Genomic DNA, 19,921 nt, shown 5'->3' on the forward strand with positions numbered 1-19,921 from the left:
AATGAAGGTGAAGGGTTGGATCCAGGGTTCGCAGGAGCAGAATTCCATCTCTGTCCATTGTCTCTTCCCTGAGACTGATAAAAAGGAATCTGGATGTAATGAACCAAAATCAACTGCTTTTTTTCACTGGAGACTTTGTGGATTACTGACTTGGAGCCATAGCAGAGTTTCACTAACCTCAACTTAAACTTTAATGCACCATCTCCCCCCAAATGGAGAAAATCAATTATGAAACTTTTAAAATATGCTGACTATAAAGCACTCGGGGCCAGGGGGCCACAATTTTGCTTGTCAAGCTGGTGCTTTAAAACATTTTCTTCATTTTAATTGCATGTTACTAGGAATCTGGGTTCTACGTGATTTTTTTTTTTTTTACTTTATTAATAATTTCCATCAGTTTAGAAAGCAGTAGCTAAATTTATTGTGTGACGTATTCCACAAGCAATCACTGGTGGGGACTGTTACTATTCCTTTGGGCAATGTCACTTGATTTGTTCAAATTCAGACCTGAATTCCAGCAGCACCTGTGCATGAGAGAGTATAGATGAACCTGGGGTTTCACTACAATGTCTTTGGCAAACTATAAACTACTTTCTTTCTTTCTTTCTTTCTTTCTTTCTAAAACAACCTCCCCAGGTATAAATGTGGATCTGGTGGTTTAGGGCTTGGAACTGCAGTAGATGAAAATAATTTTACATCCTGAAGGATGCAAATGGTTCAGACAGATATGCTGTTGGAGAACGTCGCATGGGTGCTTTTTCATCTCAAGTTCATTCAACAATACAATTGAAATCGGGATATTAAACCCATAACATGAAATTAATCACTGGAACCAAATAAACTCCCATTCACATGCTGGCTGTATTTCAAAGCCATCTATGGAACTCTGTAGAAACTCTCTGACTATGACATTTAGGACCAGTAATTAAGAGTGTTTCAAGATTTGACCATTTTCTTTGACTTCAACTTGCCTTTGGAACTCTTTGCCTCCAAGGAGTCGTAGGATTCAGTCCCTTTCACTCTTTAAGAAGCACCTCAAGCCATATCTGCTTTCCCAAACTTTTTCTAATCTGCTGGCATTTTAATTGGGGATATAATCCCATTCGTGCTAACTCAGAAGTGGGCACAGGATTGCACTTGGAGCCTACACACATTTACCTAGGAGTCAGTCTCCTTCTGCAATTTAGGGGATTTAGGCAGTGGCGTAGTGTGGGGGGTGCAGGGGTTAGGGTTAGGGGGCGCAAATCCACGGGTTAGGGGGCGCAAATTACTTGCCTTGCCCCGGGTGCTGACAACCCACGCTACACCACTGGATTTAGGGGGAGCACGACTAGTTGAGTCACCCAGGATGCAGAGCTTTGGGGTGCTGCAGGGGGCATCACAACTATGATGTAGGATGGAAGGCAAGAGGCAGGGGGCGCTGAATTTGGGCGTAGCACAGGATCCCACTGAAATTTGAGACCTCAAGGTAAACAAGAATGCCTTCCTTTCCGTTTGCTTAGCTTATCAGCCCACAGGCAGGGTTGTAAGGCTTTCAACAACTCTGTAAGGTAAATCAATATTATTAACCTCCATATTGCACTTAGAAGAACTCAGGCTGAGAATGAATGGCTGGCCTAAGGCCTCCTAGTGAATTCATTGGCAGGCTGAAATTTGAACCAAGAACTTGCTGGTTTGTAGCACAGTTCCCTTAACCACAATGCTTTGGATTAGTGCAAAGGGCTGTCATAATAGCATGGCTCATTGTCTTCTTTTGTGTAAAAGAAAACAAAAATAAACAATAAGCATGACAACCATTAAGCTCTCACAAAGCCTTTGTATGTTTATAGGATGCCTGCCTAGGATGGCAGCATTTTTGAACTCTGATCCTTCCCCTTTAAGCACAGCCTGGCATTTCGAAATCAGGCATGACAACCTTTTCCTGAAATAGGGGTGAGTGATGAGAAGAAGTTTCATCTGCTTAATCCCTTCGTATCCTGCTGGCATTACTGGCACATGAGCAGCATCAGAAAACCCTGTTCCAGACCTTACTCATTTTAAAGCTAGATTCCTAAGCAGACTTCAGAGAATCGGAACCATCAGAGTCAGAAAACACTCACACCCACAAAAATGAACATGAGGGAAAGAGATTACACCAACTCTGGCTTGATTATTACTGTTCCCCCCGGGGTGTTATTCTAGCCTGATGACCAACTGGTGGTGCTAATGCTTCATTGGACGGGAGGTGAGAGTTCATTACCTCTTGCTAAATGCGTACATGCATTACACAGGCCCTGCTGTTTCCACCCCGCCTTGCAATTAAAGGATTCAACTTTTAAGAACGATAGTTCATTATGTTTTATTTCACTTTTTTCACAGGGTGATGTATGCTGGTCACTCATTCCCGCCCCCCCCCCTTCATAGAGTCAGTCCTGTTTAAGACTCTCAACATGTCCATTCCCTTAAACTGGCAATGCCTTCTTTGTTTAACTTCAGCACAATACTTACGTTCTTCCTGGTCCATGATGGCATGCTTTTCACAGGCCAAAGTGTGTAAAACATCCTGGAGAGATTTGGCTGCATTCTGTAACCTGTTCCCAGGACAAGCCCAAATTTTAGGAAACAGCAATAGTAATGGCATTCTACACTTTGAAGAGCTCGAAGCACTTTGAATAAATATCCTCACAACAACCCTCTGATGTAGGTTAATGTTGTTGCTCACATTTTTTTATTTTAAAAAATATACTGTTGGGCATGTTCCCTTATTTCACACACTCAGAGCTATCTTGCAGGTGCTTAAAAGAAACCTACACCTGTGGCTTGGTGACAGTCCCAACAGCAGGGTGTGACCCACAGTGTCTGCATGTTGCAGATGAGAGGCTAAAGAAGGGAACAGTGATTTGCCTGGAACCATCTAGCGATTTATAAACTTTGTGCAATTTGGACTGAGAACTTTCAAGTTTTAACTAGGATTGTGTGTCTGTGTTTGTTATATTTATGTGGAAATAAGCAGCAATCTATATTCTACGCCAAGAAAAACTGGATTCTGAGACCATTATAAATTATGCAAATAGCATGTATTTGTATGATTTCATTATTTTGCAAAACAAAATGTGCTTATTCTGGTTTCACCGCTGGTGGGAAAAGAGCAAACCTACTCCCAAAGACTGAAAACCTTCTTCAGCCAGCTCTCGCCAGCCATTGTCCACATAGGAACAAATGATGCAACACTCAAAAAGCAAAAATAACGAAAGACCTAATGAGTCTGAGATTTTGAATGAGGAAACAAGAAGCACTGCCAGGGAGGATCTGCTTCCCTTTTCCCCTGCTTGAATTTGTGGCATTCCAGATGCATATTTCAAATGTCCTTGCCCCTCACTTTCAGGTGTAATTTTGTAGCCATAAGGAATAGAATCTTGCTTTTAAATATATATTTTTAAATGAATTCTGAGGGTTTCACAGAATGGGTTCCATGTTTACTACCACTCTCTGAGCTGTTCTGCCGTCCCACAGAACCACTACACATACTCTCACTCTTGCCCATTGCAGTGCTACACTAGGCCTTCTTCCCTTAACTGAAGTGCTACACTGAAGTCACATGCCATACTGGCAAAGTCTAGCTGTACTGTATGACTCAAGACACCACTGAAATAGCGGGCAGCAAACAGTCCAGCCATTTGATTGGACAAGACCTGTGGCAAGAGGAGGACTGGTGAAACTACCCAAAGGATGAGCATGCTCTTACTTGTGCAGGAAACAGCTGCTGTTTATGCTACTTGAATGCTTGCTGGTGCCACTGTCTCACGCGTCCTGATGACTAACTTCTCCAGGCATTTCATGACTTACCTTTGTTAACAAGGGTAGCTCAGCTGAAATGAAATGTTGCTGCCATTCATGATTTGGCACATTTTTGTACCTTACCCTACAAATGTTGACAGCGGAATGCTGAAATTTAGGCTCCTTTTCAAATTCAGGTTCTTTTCTGTAGACAGCAGGATATTTATGGGGAAAGGTAGATTCGCCCCCCCCCCCTTTTTTTTTTTTGCAGAGCTTCTTGGTTTCTTTGGTTTTTTTCCCCTAGAAGGTGCATGGCAACTAGAAATTCAGCAGGTAAATTCACAAAGTCTTCGCCGGTTGAACTTCTGCTTCTTGCATACTGTTAAAAACGTAGGAGCTCTCAGCTTGGAATTTCAGGGCTCATTGAAGGAGAGAGATTTCTAGGAACAGGGATGGGGGAACCTGTGGCCCTCCCAATGTGGTTGGATTCCAACTCCCATCAGTCGCATACAGTGTAGCCAATGAAGAGATTTGTAGGAATGGTGGGAGTTGTAGTCCAACAATATCTGGAGGGCTACAGATTCCCCATGTCTGCTCTAGGACAATCTAAATGAGCTGGTCACATATTCTTCTAATGTTGAGGTCCTGAGTTATGATTTGAGGGAAGGAATCTTACCTGAAGCTCTGTATGAAACACCAGGAACACTTGCAAGTTAAGAGATACTTCCTTGCAGTGGGCCAGAGGGTCAGTGTCAAATAATTCTAAGATTTAAATATTGTTTCCCCATCCCGTCTCCTCTCTTTTTTAAAAAAGATTGGCTTAAACTATTTGGAGAGTAAGTTGTAAGGACAGGGAGAAATGAGGTGGCTGGTTGTACAGTGGTACCTTGGGTTAAGAAATTAATTCGTTCTGGAGGTCGAATTAAACTGTTCTTAACCTGAGGTTCCACTTTAGCTAATGGGGCCTCCCGCTGCCACTGCCTGATTTCTGTTCTCATCATGAAGCAAAGTTCTTAACCCAAGGTATTATTTCTGGGTTAGTGGAGTCTGTAACCTGAAGCGTCTGTAACCTGAAGCGTCTGTGACCTGAGGTACCACTGTATATCAATTTCAGCCTAAGAGCCAGCCAGAGTGGGAATAATTTTGTTTGCCTTATGAAAAAGAATAAATATTCAAGAGACAGTTTATAGTTTTCCTTTTTTTAAGTATGAATATTTATATGAATACCTGACAATATAAATTTATCTTTCCTGTGTTGAAATCAATTCTGTGCGAAGTTTTTTACAGGCAGAGTGACCCAGTGGAAGACAGCCAAATTAAGAGGGATTTCACAAAGTGTTCACATCCTTTCCTTCTTGCAACATTTCCAGAACTCACCTGGTTGGCTTTCCCACCATCTGGGAACTTTTGTTCCAATTCAGCTTCACTACCATGCAACCAGCAGCTTTAAAATGTGAGCACAGGGCATATCAAACCATTTTGGTTTGTCTTATCCTCATTTTCTGATCTTGGTGTTCCTTTGCCATTCTGACACCCCTCTCCCTGCTTTTCTGATCCCACGTGTTTCCTTTGGGCTCTGGGGACTTTGGAGAGCTTGCCTTCCTGGCTTGCTAACTCTGGCAGATTAGCTCCCACAGCTGCCCTTGCTATCTGCTGTGACGGGTCTGCCTAGCGTTGCTTGGCTGTCTTTTCTAAGATCCACATGCTGTCTAACTGAATCACTAGAATCAAATCTTTATTGATAAATATACTTCCAAGTTGCAGCATAAATACTTTCCCTTTGTGTTTAAATCTGCTGCTGAAGGATGAGATGAGCCAGTTGTGCCTTCATCCTGTTTCCCCCCTGGACTTTCTGCACTCACCTGCTGAGAGGCAAGCCTAGAGTCCTGCTGCAGGCAATTGGGCCCTTGCACCAAGTACCAGCCTTGAGCATTAATATGAGTGGCAGAGGGGAGGGATACACTCCCCCCACTCTCCCCCTCCCCCATATAAAGAGGATCACTGACCCAGCAAGTGTATGAACTGGGCCTGAGTGGTGTAAGGATTGTGACCATGATGCAAAAATTATACTCTTATTGATTTCCTTTTACTAAAAATAATAGCCCACTTGCTCAGCAGATTGTGAAATGATATTTTTCTTCACCAGAGTTGCTACTCTCGGCACTATACGAGGGTCTTGCTCAGCACTTTCAACATAATGTGGAATACTGTAGAGCCAATTTTATTTTCATTTGTGTCCCAGTGTTAAAACTGAGAGAGCCATCATCCACTAATAGCACAGCAGGCAAGTCTAAGTGTTTTTTAGCTCAAAATATGGCAATCTATCAAAGAGGAGCAACAATAAAGGACTAATGAGTGGAATAAAACCAGATAGTTAAAAATGATGTGAGGTGCAGTCTTAATTTTTTATTATTAAATTCACAGGACATTAAATATTAAGACTTCATAAACTTTGTTTTGTGCAATGATAAATTAATAATATCTACATAGACATGTTCTTTTCTAACAGGGATGTCGGGAAACATGGTACCCCAAGGGCTGTCATGTTTAAAAACTGTAGTTATCCGAAGTTAGTCCCTAATCTTCAGTCATAAAAAAGGTAGATAATGTTATTTCTTATTGCTTTTGAATGAAAGTATCTTGCAGGGTACCACACGCATAATTACTGAACACAAGTACTAGGGAATATGTAGAACTGCTTAGAAATAGATGTTGCCAACTTAACATACAGTGATAAATCCACTGAAAGATTCTCAGGTGCATTTTTGCCAGCAGTAAAATTAATGTCTAGCTATTCTGTCAGTGGTTTCCGTAACTTGAGGTTCCTGTCCAAGTATAATAAACTTAAAATAGATGTACTTCTAGTCTGTGACTAGTCAAAAAATGATCTCTGACAAATGGTACTTGAAGTTCTCTTCTGTGTACTGAAGTAAGGTGACATTTTCTCCTCTGTGGAAGGCAGGCCTGGGTTCTAAGTTCCTTCTGCTTTCACCATACCTCACCCACAAAGTCGCTGAGTAAAACAGAATGACTCCTTATCCTATAAAATAAACACAACTTATCAGGGTCAGCCCAAGATTTTTTGCTGCCTGAGGTGGAGCAGGAATGATGTGGGCCCTTTCCCCCAAGTCAAGGTCCATAGTGCTTAAGACCCCACCAAGTTATTTTAGTGCCTGAGACAGAAAACTGGCAGTAAAAACACACTGCAATGCAAATAAAACACAATTTGTTGTCTTTTTATGACACCCAAAATAAGCTGACTGAGGTAGATGTGCCACAGTAGGGCTGGCCTAGGCCATATACAGTGGTACCTTAGTTTATGAACTTAATCCATTCCGAAAGTCTGTTCTTAAACCAAAGCGTTCTTAAACCAAGGCGTGCTTTCCCATAGCAGCGGGGGACTCAATTTACAAATGGAACACACTCAACAGGAAGCGAAACACGTTCTTATTCCAAGGCAAAGTTCACAAACCAAAACACCTACTTCCAGGTTTGCAGCATTCTTACTCCAAGTTGTTCATAAACTAAACTGTTCTTAAACCAAGGTACCACTGTATCTTAATACTTGATGTATCCGCCCTAGAAAGATGGCCCTTCCACTGAACACTGTTCAAGTGAGAGATAGGGAAGGAGTATAACGAGGCACTGTTCAAGTGTAATTCCTTCACTTGGACTGGGGACTGGTGGTAATCTGAGAATTTTGATTTGATCTAGGCATTGTTGCCCATGGCGTACCGAGACACCTCTCTGTGCCACTATCATTTCTGATCAAGCAGGTTTTTGAAATAAACCTGTATCTCTCGTTTAAAAAATGTAGCAGTAGGCGTATGCGCAGGAGCCACAGTCAATCAGGATTCCTGAATTCGCAGAGAAGCCCAATGCCTGTATATTGGTATGAACAAAATACACCCTTCACACTACCCCAGGCTTGCAATCTAAGAGATGTAGCAGTCAGTGAGTCAGAATCAGGGGGCAGGATCCCACATCCCCCATGCGTTTATTGACAGGATTGAGAAGGAATCCCTGACCTTCAGTGTTCTGAGGAAAAACGATTGCTATCTGGCTGTCTCTTGTGTGCCAATAAGCTCCATGGCCAGTGGCGTAGCGTGGGGGGTGCAGGGGGGGGCGGCCACACCGGGCGCAACATCTGGGGGGGCGCGCGCTCGCACTCGCAGCTCTCTGCCCCTACCTGGCGCCCGGTGGGTTAGGGGTTAGGGGGCGCAAATTACTTGCCTTGCCCTGGGTGCTGACAACCCACGCTACGCCACTGTCCATGGCACCACCTTTACAGAGATAACAAGGGGGAGGGTTGTAGCTCAGTGGTAGAGCATCTGCTTGGCCTGCAGAAGGCCCCAGGATTTCAGTCCCCAGCATCTCCAGGTAGCATTGGGAGTGTCCCCTGCCTGAAACCCTGTAGAGCCACTTCCAAGGACATTTGATAGAGAGCACCCAGAACAAATTATGTGAGTACCATTGCCTTGCATTGGAAGGCAGGATTTCTGTGAAACATATGGTATGTCAGGCAGCAAGCTCCAATTATTATTATATTTTATCAGCATGAGGTGGTACCATTTGGATTTTCTTCCTCAGGCACCAAACCTCCCTCGGCCCATCCCTGCTAGGCAGCCCATCTTAAGTGCAAAGAGTGCTCTTCCATAAACTGTCCAACGCTGTGCCGTGGACTTGCCCCTCAGAGGATTCAGGTTTAGGTCAGCCGAACGGTGGCATAAAAGCATTTCTGCCCTCCCCCTTGAGCTTTGTCAAGTGCAAATCAGATACAATTTAGGACCGAGCCCTGGATTCAAAACATTCAACAGCTCCCTTTTTTTAAAAAAAAGCTTTAATGCTTGGAAAATGAGATAAAGTCGCTGGAAAGGCCACATGCTGTTAACTTGGCATTTTATGGGGAGTGGGAAGTTTTAAAATTGTCACTTTTACTCCTTCATCCCACTCACCCTGTCACCCCTCACTCCCACACAGCTGCCTCTCTTCATTTCCCATAGCCGCAGGGAGCCTTTATTATCTGTGTCCCCCATTAACTTTCACTCTCTCCTGTTTAACATAATGGGCATAGGAATTGTTTGTTTTACATCTCGGTGATGAGGTTCCAGCTGTGCTCCTTTGAGTGCTGTTGCGCAGCTGTGAGATCATCAAAATGGACCTAAGTGGTCAAGGCTAGTCTTGCTTTGGACAATTGATATGAGCTATTCTCCTCATACAATATTGTCACTGTTGCATAAGTTGAGCTTATGGTAGCCATTGACACTTTAGAGAAGAATGGCCCATATACCGTATATTGTCCCAAACACTAAATAGGCATCAAGGCAAAAGCTTTGGAGCAAAATCCAGTTATGCACACTTGAAACCACCAAGAATTTAACGCATGGAACTGTGTGCAGGATTGCAGCTGTGTCGTTTTTAACACTGAGATTTATGTGTTTAGATTTCTTCCAGCATAACATTTTCCTTCACAAAGGTACTTTTCAAATTAATCCTCTGGTAGAATATGTGTGGAAAACATAGTCATCCATGTGGGCTTTCAATTCCCATGGAACATTTTCTGCTTATATTCCTCTGGATGAATAATTCAAAAAGTTTCCCAATGAAGTAAAACATTATGTCAGGGGGAACCAGCCATGTGTGCCATTGGTTGGACTGGAACAGTCAGTCATTCACAATCCAGACGGTGAATACTTATATCCACGGTGCTGTGTGACTCTGTGTTGAGTGTGTAACAAAGTACAAAGTTGGCACAACAGTTTATTGTTCTTCAGTTCTACGACTGTGGGATTTGTTTGCTGTTTTAAAAGCAGAGCAGAAGTAGATCTGTTAGTGATTGCCCTCATTTTGTCTGTGAGTCCTGGAAGACCTGCTCCCTGCCTTGCAGGCCTTACCTGGCCTAGGAGGGCGGGGCCCTGACTGACTCCAGCTACAGAAGCTGAGGCTGCTGAAGAGGCCAGAGACCACCTTGGCTGACTCTTAGTGCAGACCCAGGTCATGAAGCCTGAGCTTCCACAGTTGTCCAGCCTGCCATGAACCATCATAGGCAGGACTAGCAGCCACAAGAGCATATAAGTTCTATGCTTATAAGGATATTTTATTCCCTTGCTAATTATCCTGTTCTAAATGTACATTTTATATATGACTTCCTTTAGTAATGTTTCATTTTGAAATCATTGAGATAATATTGTAGTTTCCTGTTAATGATGTTGCTTTGAATGTATACTTTATATTTGACTTTCTTCAGTAATGTTTTGTTCTGGATTGTTTTATTTGATGTTTTATTGTCGGTTGTGAAGAACTTTGAGATTTTTTTCCTTTAAAATATAAAGCGGTATAGAATTAAAATGATTAATAATAATAATTTGCTTACAAGGAAATGAAAGTTTAGAATAATCATGATTAAGACTATATTTTTACATGATATACCAGTTTAGAGGCATTTTATCTAATCAAAATGGGTTAGAACTGAGAACACCTGCAAGTGGTTTATGATCTCACTTCATTAAAATTGTACCAATATCACGAGGAGTGAATTTTTCACAAAAGGGAACCAAAACTGTTTGTATGTAAAGAAATGCCACAAATTCAGTTAGTGAAAATATTTCTTCTTCTGATTTAGGATCTTATAAAGGTAAAGGGATCCCTGACCGTTAGGTCCAGTCGCGGACAACTCTGGGGTTGTGACGCTCATCTCGCTTTACTGGCCGAGGAAGCCAGCATACAGCTTCTGGGTCATGTGCAACCAAGCATCGCTGGATTCCAACATGGAGAGGAATGTATTTTACATGCTTTTCATGCATGTACCTATTTATCTACTTGCACTTTGACGTGCTTTCGAACTGCTAGGTTGGCAGGAGCTGGAACCGAGCAATGGGAGCTCACCCTGTTGCGAGGATTCAAACCGCCGACCTTCTGATTGGCAAACCCTAGGTTCTGTGGTTTAACCCATAGCACTACCCGTGTCCCTTAGGATCTTATACCAATGGGCTTTTCACCTCAGCTCTGTTCAGCCAAACTGAGCTGCCAACATCTCTTATGGAAAGGTCCAGAAGCATGCAGATCCATAGGTTCACATGGGGGAGGGGGTGTCAGGGGTCCATATCTCAGCCCCCTCTGTGCTGGCCATCCCAGTGTAAAAGGTATTATGTATTTAATTATCCTTTCATTCTAAATGTCTATGAATTGAGTTCATAGCCAGCCACATATGTTATATCCTTGGGGGGGGGGTGCGTTCTCCTTACCAGCCTTGATTTTGGTGTTCCTATGAAGAAGAAGGTGTCTAAGCACTCCATCATTGAAACAAACACAGATTTAGCATTCTGAGCTACCCTATATAGCACAATAGTAAACATGTCTACTTAGAACTACCGTAGGTCCCACTGAGTTCATTTAGTCCTTCTCACCACCACCAATGCTGACCGCTGATTGGTTGCTTTGTATTTCTGCTCAGTGGGTGGTAAGGACAAGAAACTCCAAGGAGCAGAATTAAATCTTCCTCTTGCTACTCAGTAATGGTAGCTTGGCTACCACAGAACTATGGGCAGGTGCAGCGTTTTGCCCTTAAGTTTTCAACCTGGCTTTGCTACTAAATTGGCCGCCCAATAAGATAGTTTGACATCTTTAAAATACTATATTTAAATCTGTTGCTTTCTGCCATTACGGTGGTGGTTTGATTTTTCTGAAATCATCGACCCTAGTTTAGCTGGATGCTTCCAATAGGATAAAATTATATTAGATTATTTTTTCCTTCTCGATCTTAAAAGTATATGTTTGGTCAAGCATTTATGCATGTAAATGCTTCATTTCCTACACAGCAGTTTGAGGGGTGCTTTTGTTCATGCACAACACAACTTCTTTTTCTACCAAAGGTTTGAGAAGAGACTTTGGGGAGTTAACTGGTAGCCCTGGGCAGCTTTGAAGCATCGCAAGTGGAGATTGCTTTGTCCCTTAAAGATTTACTAGCCATGATCTTTTATTTGGTCATTTTATTAGCCTTCTTTTACATATCTATGGAGGGTAAGGAGAGAGGGGGCTCCCTGGCTGGTGCAACGCAGAGTCTATTTCCTCTGTGGCATTCACAGAACAAAAAATGTGAAGCCCTGGGCCTCAGCATCTCCCAAAATCTTGTGCAACATTGTAAGTGTGTGGTGTTGTATTTTTTTTCCAGACACTTGAGGCCTTCTTTCCTTGCTTCCTTTTTCTCTCCCCACCCCCACTATGCAAAGAGGTTGACACCAGGGTAACAAATTCTGCCGCGAGAATAGAGGGCTTGACATTGGCTGTAGTTTATGACTGCTCAGATAAATCTGTATTCGTCCCCGTCCCCCCAAAAGAAATAGGGACAGTTTTCACCAGCTTGGTAGGATCTGACAACTTTACTTGGACGTTCTTGTGAAGCCAAGCCCTGTTGCGTGGACAAATGGGATGAGTTAAAAAACAAAACATTTAAATGTTACCACTTTGGCTTCTCCTCAAGTGGTGCTGAGCACAGATGCTTGAAGGGGCCGTCATGTCCCACTAAGAATGGGGGTATTGTGTGGCTAACCTTACAAAGGGCAGAATAGCCCTGCTCTGCTGCCAGGCGCAGGATCATCCTATCTTTACATGTTGATTTATTAGGCCAGGGATGAATGAAAATGTAATTAATATTACTGGAGCATTAGAGTCTATTTAATTTAAATGCCACTGAATATTTCACTTTCAGTTGGGAGTGACAATGTGTTCGGGACTGTCGGTGAAAGCCTCAGCCATCTGTTACCCCGACGAAGACAGGAGAGACACAGGGAAACAGAGAGCATCCTCCTTTGTGGCTTTTCGGAACGCTCCGGGATCATCATTTAACTCAAGGGCAGCCAAGAAGCATTCCTATGCATGGGACCCTGGGCGTTTAGGGAGAAAGCAAAAAGGGTTCAGGGGCAAGCAGTGTACAGAAATCTAGTGCCAAGAAAATAGAACAAGGATGGATCAGGAAGCAGGCCAAGTTACAGTTGGTCTAGTTTTTCGTTTTGTTTTTGAAGCAATAAAGGAATCAAAGCTTTTCTTCTTCTGGTGTTGTTTTTAATTAGTGACAAATCAGGCTAGTTCTGTTCCAGAGCAATAAATATTGACGGTGAGATTTTGAAAGGCATTCAAATATTGGTTAGCGTGATGCTTTTGGAGATGTTGTTTCAGAGCTCTGCAGCAGAATGACCCCCACCCCAAACAAAACAAAGTGGGAAAGTGATGCAAAAGCTGGAATTCTTATTGTCAAAATACAGTGCCACCTGGTTGAATATCAAACCTGGGCCTATGCTGCAGATGAGGGGAAAGGGGTTTCGGGGGTGGGAAGTAAGGAATCCTCCTTCGGGAATGAGAAAGTCCAGCTTGCAATTTGGTCAAGGGACTCTCCACAGCAGTTCTGGCTGACTGGGTCTGCAGGCAAGAAGAGGAGAAGCAGGAGAGGGGGGAGGCTCCAACCTTCGTGGGATGATAATTAGCACAGTGGGTTTTCTTATAATTGGGATCATTTGTTCTCCCAGTTTTCCTCCCACAAACTGATTTCATGCCCGGGAGAAGCTGTGTGACTCACACCTTGCCATGCCAATTAGCTGATAAACATCAAATGTAAACAAAGATGGTCTAATTAAGGCTAGTCACCAAACCTCTCTGTGCAGCTTGTCAAAATTGCACTAACATTTTGCATCCAGGTTTAGTCTCTTGATCACAAAGAACTGAAATGAGCGGTTTCTATGCGTGGTCTCTTTATTCCCCTAGTGATGTAGACACGGCAGGTAACGAAGAAAATTGAAAGAACACAATGCAAAGGAGATTAAAGCCTCTCATTCATCTGAAAGGGGATGCTAGAGCAAGGCTATTTCAGGGTAATTTAAGACTGGAAGTATGGTAGGCCTGCAAATCAGGTAGTTGACTCCCAGGAGCAGGGACATTAACAGTGTGGTAGGATGGAGAACATCTCCAGTCTGATTCACAGGATCCCTTAAAGCACATTCTCACCCTTCCAAATAATCCTGGGAACGGTAGTTTGGAAGGGGTTTTGGCTCTGTAAGAGGTAAAACTACAGTTCCCATGATTCTTTGGACAGATGAGAATGTGCTTTCAGAGACCTTGTCTTTGAATAGTTCTGTTGGAATCACAGTAGGAAAACTGCAAAGCAAGAAATAGTAATAACAACATCCATTGGTATTCTTTAAACACTTGGAAGATTGGCAGCATTTAGGAAAGGGTTTTATTATATTTGAATGACTTTTTCACCTCTAATTTGAATGATTTTTTACACCTCTAATTGTGTTTAAATAACTCACTTTTACTCTCTTACTCAAATATAGATATACAGACATGTCCATTATCACTAATGAGGGGAAATTATCAAATAGTCTGTCTAACTGAGTGACTTTAGTGTTAAGTACTACACAACCTTAATGACCATTACATATATTATTGCTGACTGTCCCAGTACTGGAATAATGTCTGCCCAGATAACAGGGTTTAATAAGAAAAAGGGAGAATAACCATCTAAAATGAAGCAGCACTCGAGTCTCTTGCATTTGGGAAGAAGGACAAGTGCTCCTTAGCACCTCATTTAGAAGCGTGAAAAGTACAAGTGTGGATCACTCACACCACTTTCCCCTTGCATTAGCCAGGAACAGAATCACTTCCCACCACCATTCTCCCAGCATGCCATGGGGTATTTTGGCTCATAGGAGCCATGACGCTTAGCACAAAGCTACACCACTTTGCAGTGTTGAATTCCATAAGGAGAGTGTAACACTTTTTATTAACAATGTCATCCTGGACTGTCCTGCTTTTGAGACATTGGATTGTGCCTCACTACTTCTTGTGCCACCTCAGATTAAGATGACCCAGCACATCAGACTACCCAGCGCCCATCATCCATCTTGCTTTGGGTCTCCTGAATCCACCAAATTGTTGCTGAGATGATGCTCGGTTGCACTGATCAGAGATTGCTTGTATGATGCATAGAAATACTACTCAAATTCGTTTTGTTTTCTTCTAAACACCAGTCTGGCCAAAATAAATAGTTTGTTGATTGTATTGGAGATTGCCCAAAGGGATGTAGTTTAAGAGGTTTTAATTGGCAAGAGTTTAGATTTCAGCTTAGTCACACGAGTGGTAAAGCATAACAAATACCACCTGATTCTTCCTGCGAGTCAATAAGTGCTTTCTCACTGCCTGTTTACACTAAATGTAACCAAACTATGTCTCTCATATTATGCTTAGCTAATGTAGATGACTGATCCCTTATATGTGTTTATTGCTTTAAGTGGGTTTGTTTCCTAATTGCAGTGACTTTTCATGCCTTGCTGGTGACAATTTGAGTTTGGAAAGTGTAGCTTGATTTCCTGCAGGCAAGTCATGCCCTACAGAGTGCGTTTCTGAGGTGTGTGTGTATCCAATAGCATAAACTGACACTTTCTCCTCTGCAAGAATTAAATCAAAATCTGTATCCAACAGTGTAATAAAATGTAGCTACCATTTGCATTAAATTGATGTTCTAGTCTATTTCATGTCAAATATTATTTTGATTGTGACTTTCTTATTTTTAGATAAAAGAGTAAAATCTTGAAAAGTTGAGATATACCAGAGATATATGCAAAACAAACCTTGCAGAAACCATAAATATATGCAAGAAATCAGCAGGGTCTCAGACAGCAGGGTTGGAGATCCACTGCTATTCCAAGTAGACTGTACCCATATGGATGTAGACCATCCACAGTGAACAGTCATAGTCCAGTGGTAGAGCACATGCTTTGTATGCAAAAGGTCCCAGGTTTAATCCAAGACATCTCCAGGTAGAGCTAGGAAGAATTCCTGATTGAAACCCCTGAAGAGCCGCTGCTTGTCACTGTCAACAATATGGAACTAGATGGGCCAATTGTACATCTTGGTATGAGGCCACTTCCAATATTCCAATGTTCCAATTGATCCTTGACCTGGGAAGAGAGGCATTCATGCTTTCACAGGTTTCAATCTTCTCCGACAGTCAGCCTCTAAATTCATGCCTACTTTCCCATCACCCTCCCCTTCATAATGTTGGGTGTTGGGTGAGTGTGGTTTGGGTGACACTGGCTTTCCATTTATGTTGGTTTAACACAGGCATGTCCAAAGTCCATTTCGGGGGGCCCTGTGGCAGTTTATTTCCTGGGGTAAAATCCTAAAAAAACACCTCAACAACTTCAATGCTCAACAACTTCAATCCTAAAAAAAAGGTCAACAACATTGGTCGGCCCCCACAGCCCTTCACTTCATCAAATCTGACCCTCTTTGAAAAAAAGTTTGGACACCACTGGTTTAACAAAACAAAAAAAGTTAACAGACTTTATTAATTAATGATTTGTTGGTTACAATAGTACTTGACATTCCCTTACATAGAGAATCATAATAAATGGAAAGCATCATATGTAGATTACAATGGGACTTGACTTCCCATATTTAGAGGATTAGAATAAATTGAAACATTAAGAACATAGCCCATTTTTCCTTAAAACTATTTGGCTGATTAACTTGCATTTTCTTATATTTAATCAGTACCCTGGTGGACCATATTCTATCTATCCATTGAATAATGGATGGTGCAGTACTCTTTCCCCCATTTTAGCCATAGTTATTTTTGCAGCTGCTAATAAATTAATTGCTACCTCCAAATCACTTTCTGGAAGTACACTCTTTAAATATTCAAGGACAGCTATCTTAGGTTCTTGTGGTATATAATATCCTAACATTTCTGTAATAGCATTATATACCTGTATTCCCAAACATCTGGATTTGGTTTTCCAAATTTTGACTTGACTTACATCATCTGCCATTCCTCATCTACATTACTGAAATTATCTCTCCAGCCAATGATTTATTTCAGTTTAAACGTACAGCAAATCTTTGTGAATTTGCTTTCATTTTTACTTCTTCCATGATTACTTTGACTTCTGTTACAAATTCAGAGCCGGGAACAAGACTGTAAATAGCTTATCGACTGTAATAATGTACTTTGATGCACTTTGTGTATTTTTTCCCTAAACCAGTTTAGAAACTGTGTGCCAGAGCTTGATCTGAGCCAGAGTTCCCAACATGCACACAGACACACCCTCTATGCATCTAGATTTATCAGGCATGGCTGCAGGAAGATTTGAGACTCAGCGCCATGGCTGGAATCATTTATTTCACAGTGTACATAGAATGAGATGGTAACAGCACAGAACATTTGGAAAAATACATTACTCAGGATAGGACCATTCTTACCATTAGCCAGAGTGAGGTGGCCACGTCAGGTGGCAGGTGCCAGGGCAGAGAGAAGTGATAAGATGTTGGAGGACAAAGCTATGCATGCTATGAAGCCAGTCCTGTGCCCACAAAGCTAAACTGCTGCCCTCGGGTGTGGTGGAGGACCTTGTCCAATCACCATCATTGAAGGAAGATGCAACTGTCTGTCCAGTCAGTTGCTCATGAGTGGTTGATGGGATGGAATGGCATTATATTCTTTGCTTCCCAACACCAGTGTTGCTGCCAATTACCAAGGGGGGAGGGAGAAGCAGTGGAGAGGTCAGGGTAGTGTGGGAGCAGTGAGAGCACAATTCAAAGTGTTGGTGCTGACCTAAACGGCCTCAGCCCAGTATACCTGAAAGAGCGTCTCCACCCCCATCGTTCTGCCCGGACACTGAGGTCCAGTGCCGAGGGCCTTCTGGCAGTTCCCTCGCTGTGAGAAGCCAAGTTACAGGGAACCAGGCAGAGGGCCTTCTCGGTAGTGGCGCCTGCCCTTTGGAATGCCCTCCCATCCGATGTCAAGGAAATAAACAACTTTCTGACTTTTAGAAGACATCTGAAGGCAGCCCTGTTTAGGGAAGTTTTTAATGTTTAACAGACCACTGTATTTTAATATTTTGTTGGAAGCCACTCAGAGTGTCTGGGGAAACCCAGCCACATGGGAAGGGTATAAATAATTTATTATTATTATTATTATTATTATTATTATTATTATTATTATTATTATGGGGATGTGGGTTACCTTCTAGCCCTTTGAAACAACAACAAATGCCTTGGGCCAGTCCTGCAGCACATGGGCTAGAACAACCTATACAGAGCAGTCTCTTTTCACAGGCTAAACAGGAACAGGAAAGCTGAAGAATGTCTGGGATTCTTGTGTCTCCAATTTTTGAAGTTATGCCGATCACGAAATTTATGGCCTTCCACCTTGAGTGAAGTCCGCACTTTCACTGATGAATCAGCAAGCTTTTCAAATTGTATGATTGGAGTCTATTGTCTTATTGGGAGCATCCACTAGAGAAAAGATCCCTCAGTACTGGAATACACAAAAGAAATATAAAGAGAAATATAAATAAGCATTTAGAAATAAATAAGCATTTAGAATGCAATGTTTTTCTTCCGGCTCTCAGACAAAAGGAATGAAACTAGATGCACGCACACACACACACACACACACACACACATGCAAAAAAACCCCAACCCTAAGAATTGAGATTTTTAACATGTATTCCCTGAAGTCCAAATTCCAAAGTAGAATGGGAAAATAAATATACAAAATTCAAACCACTGCAAATTTGAAAATGTTGCCGAATATTGTATTCTTGAAATGAAAACCCATATATAATTGTGCTCTTATCCAACTCTATGTTTTGTTAGATTTTTGTGATTTTACATTATTTGTGAGCACAGTCCATACCCACCCAGATGTTGATGGATGGAAGAGTTTGGATGGTGTGTGGGTAAATCTCTGCTGGCCTCCACTGGCAGACAGATGCTGAGGGGAGGACCCCACACAACGCAGGAGGCCCCAAGCAGTTGCAAAGCTATCTCTAGCAGTTCTAATGCCAGCAGTAGCAAGCAGAAATGGGGCACTTTGTGATTGTGGTGGGGGTGGCATAGCAAAAATAAAGGAAGAACCACCACCATCCACCTTGGCTGCCTTGGGATGTGGCCATGAATTGACTGTTCTGCTCTGATCCTCCCCTTCACAGCTCTAAGTTAGGATTCCTTTGCTAAATAGTTTATTTTCCAGAGAGAACTTTTATTATGGACCGCTAGTAAATTTAATCTACTTGTACCTGCAAGTTGGAGGCTCAAACTGAATACAGAGGTGTGGGAGGTACTACAGGGTGATAGGAAACTGGCAAAAATTGTGCACTTCCTCCGGTGGTAGCCTCCACTGTCCCTCAGTCCCTTCCATGAACAAAAATAGCCTTTCCATTAGTAAAGTGCAGAAATTCAATAGTACTTACCCCCAGGTGTGTATGCAGAGGATTGCTGTCTCACAGTGCAATCCTAACCAAAAATCTCTACTCCAAAATAAGTCATATTGGATTCATGTTAGACTCCCCACTCCCATCAGTGGAGCTTTGCAGAGTGGCAAGATTACTGTTGCACCCACAACCCTGCTGCTCATGGCAGCCATGGTGAATGAAGATCGGAGGGCAGGATGATCAGCCCCAATTTAAGCCAATGCCATCATATGAAAGCTCTTTTTCAAGACTTCAGGGAGAAGTCTTGGGAGAGCTAGAGGACCTCCTGCTTGCCTACATGTTCAGGCTATCACCAGATCTTGCAGCCGTGAATTCCATAAATTCATAATGCATTAAGTGAAGAAATGCTTTGTGTATCCTCAGTCTACTGCCAATAAATTGCAGAGGGTGAAAGGCTTTGATCAAAGGCTCTGAGAAAGTCTATGTATGGAAGGTACCATCTTCCATTAGCTACCGTCTCGTTGTCAATGGTGAGGGGTGATAGGAGTTGCAGTCCAACAACATCTGGAGAGAACCAGGTTGGGAAGGCTGGTCATTCGGATAACCCCACCCACATCCTTGTTGACACCGTCAGATAATTCCAAACAGTTGTGAGACAGGACATCTGTTTGAAGAAACCAGCAAGGCTTGTTCTTTGATATGCTTAATAATTCTGACATTAATGTCTTTATGAAATGTCTCTGTGTGGGTTCTATAAAGGAAAGGAAACCGTTGAAATATAATTATTATTTTGACATTAATAATGCTTTTCCCCAATTTACCTAGAACAGACGCTAAGATAACTGACCCGTAATTTCCTGGATCCCTCCTGGATCCCTTTTAAAACTGCCATTACATTGGCTATTTTCCAATCATCCAATAACAAGTAGCGTATTTTAAGGTTTATGCCATTC

The sequence above is a fragment of the Podarcis tiliguerta genome, assembly GCF_965153285.1.
Source record: "Podarcis tiliguerta genome assembly, chromosome: 1".
Classification (NCBI taxonomy): domain Eukaryota; kingdom Metazoa; phylum Chordata; class Lepidosauria; order Squamata; family Lacertidae; genus Podarcis; species Podarcis tiliguerta.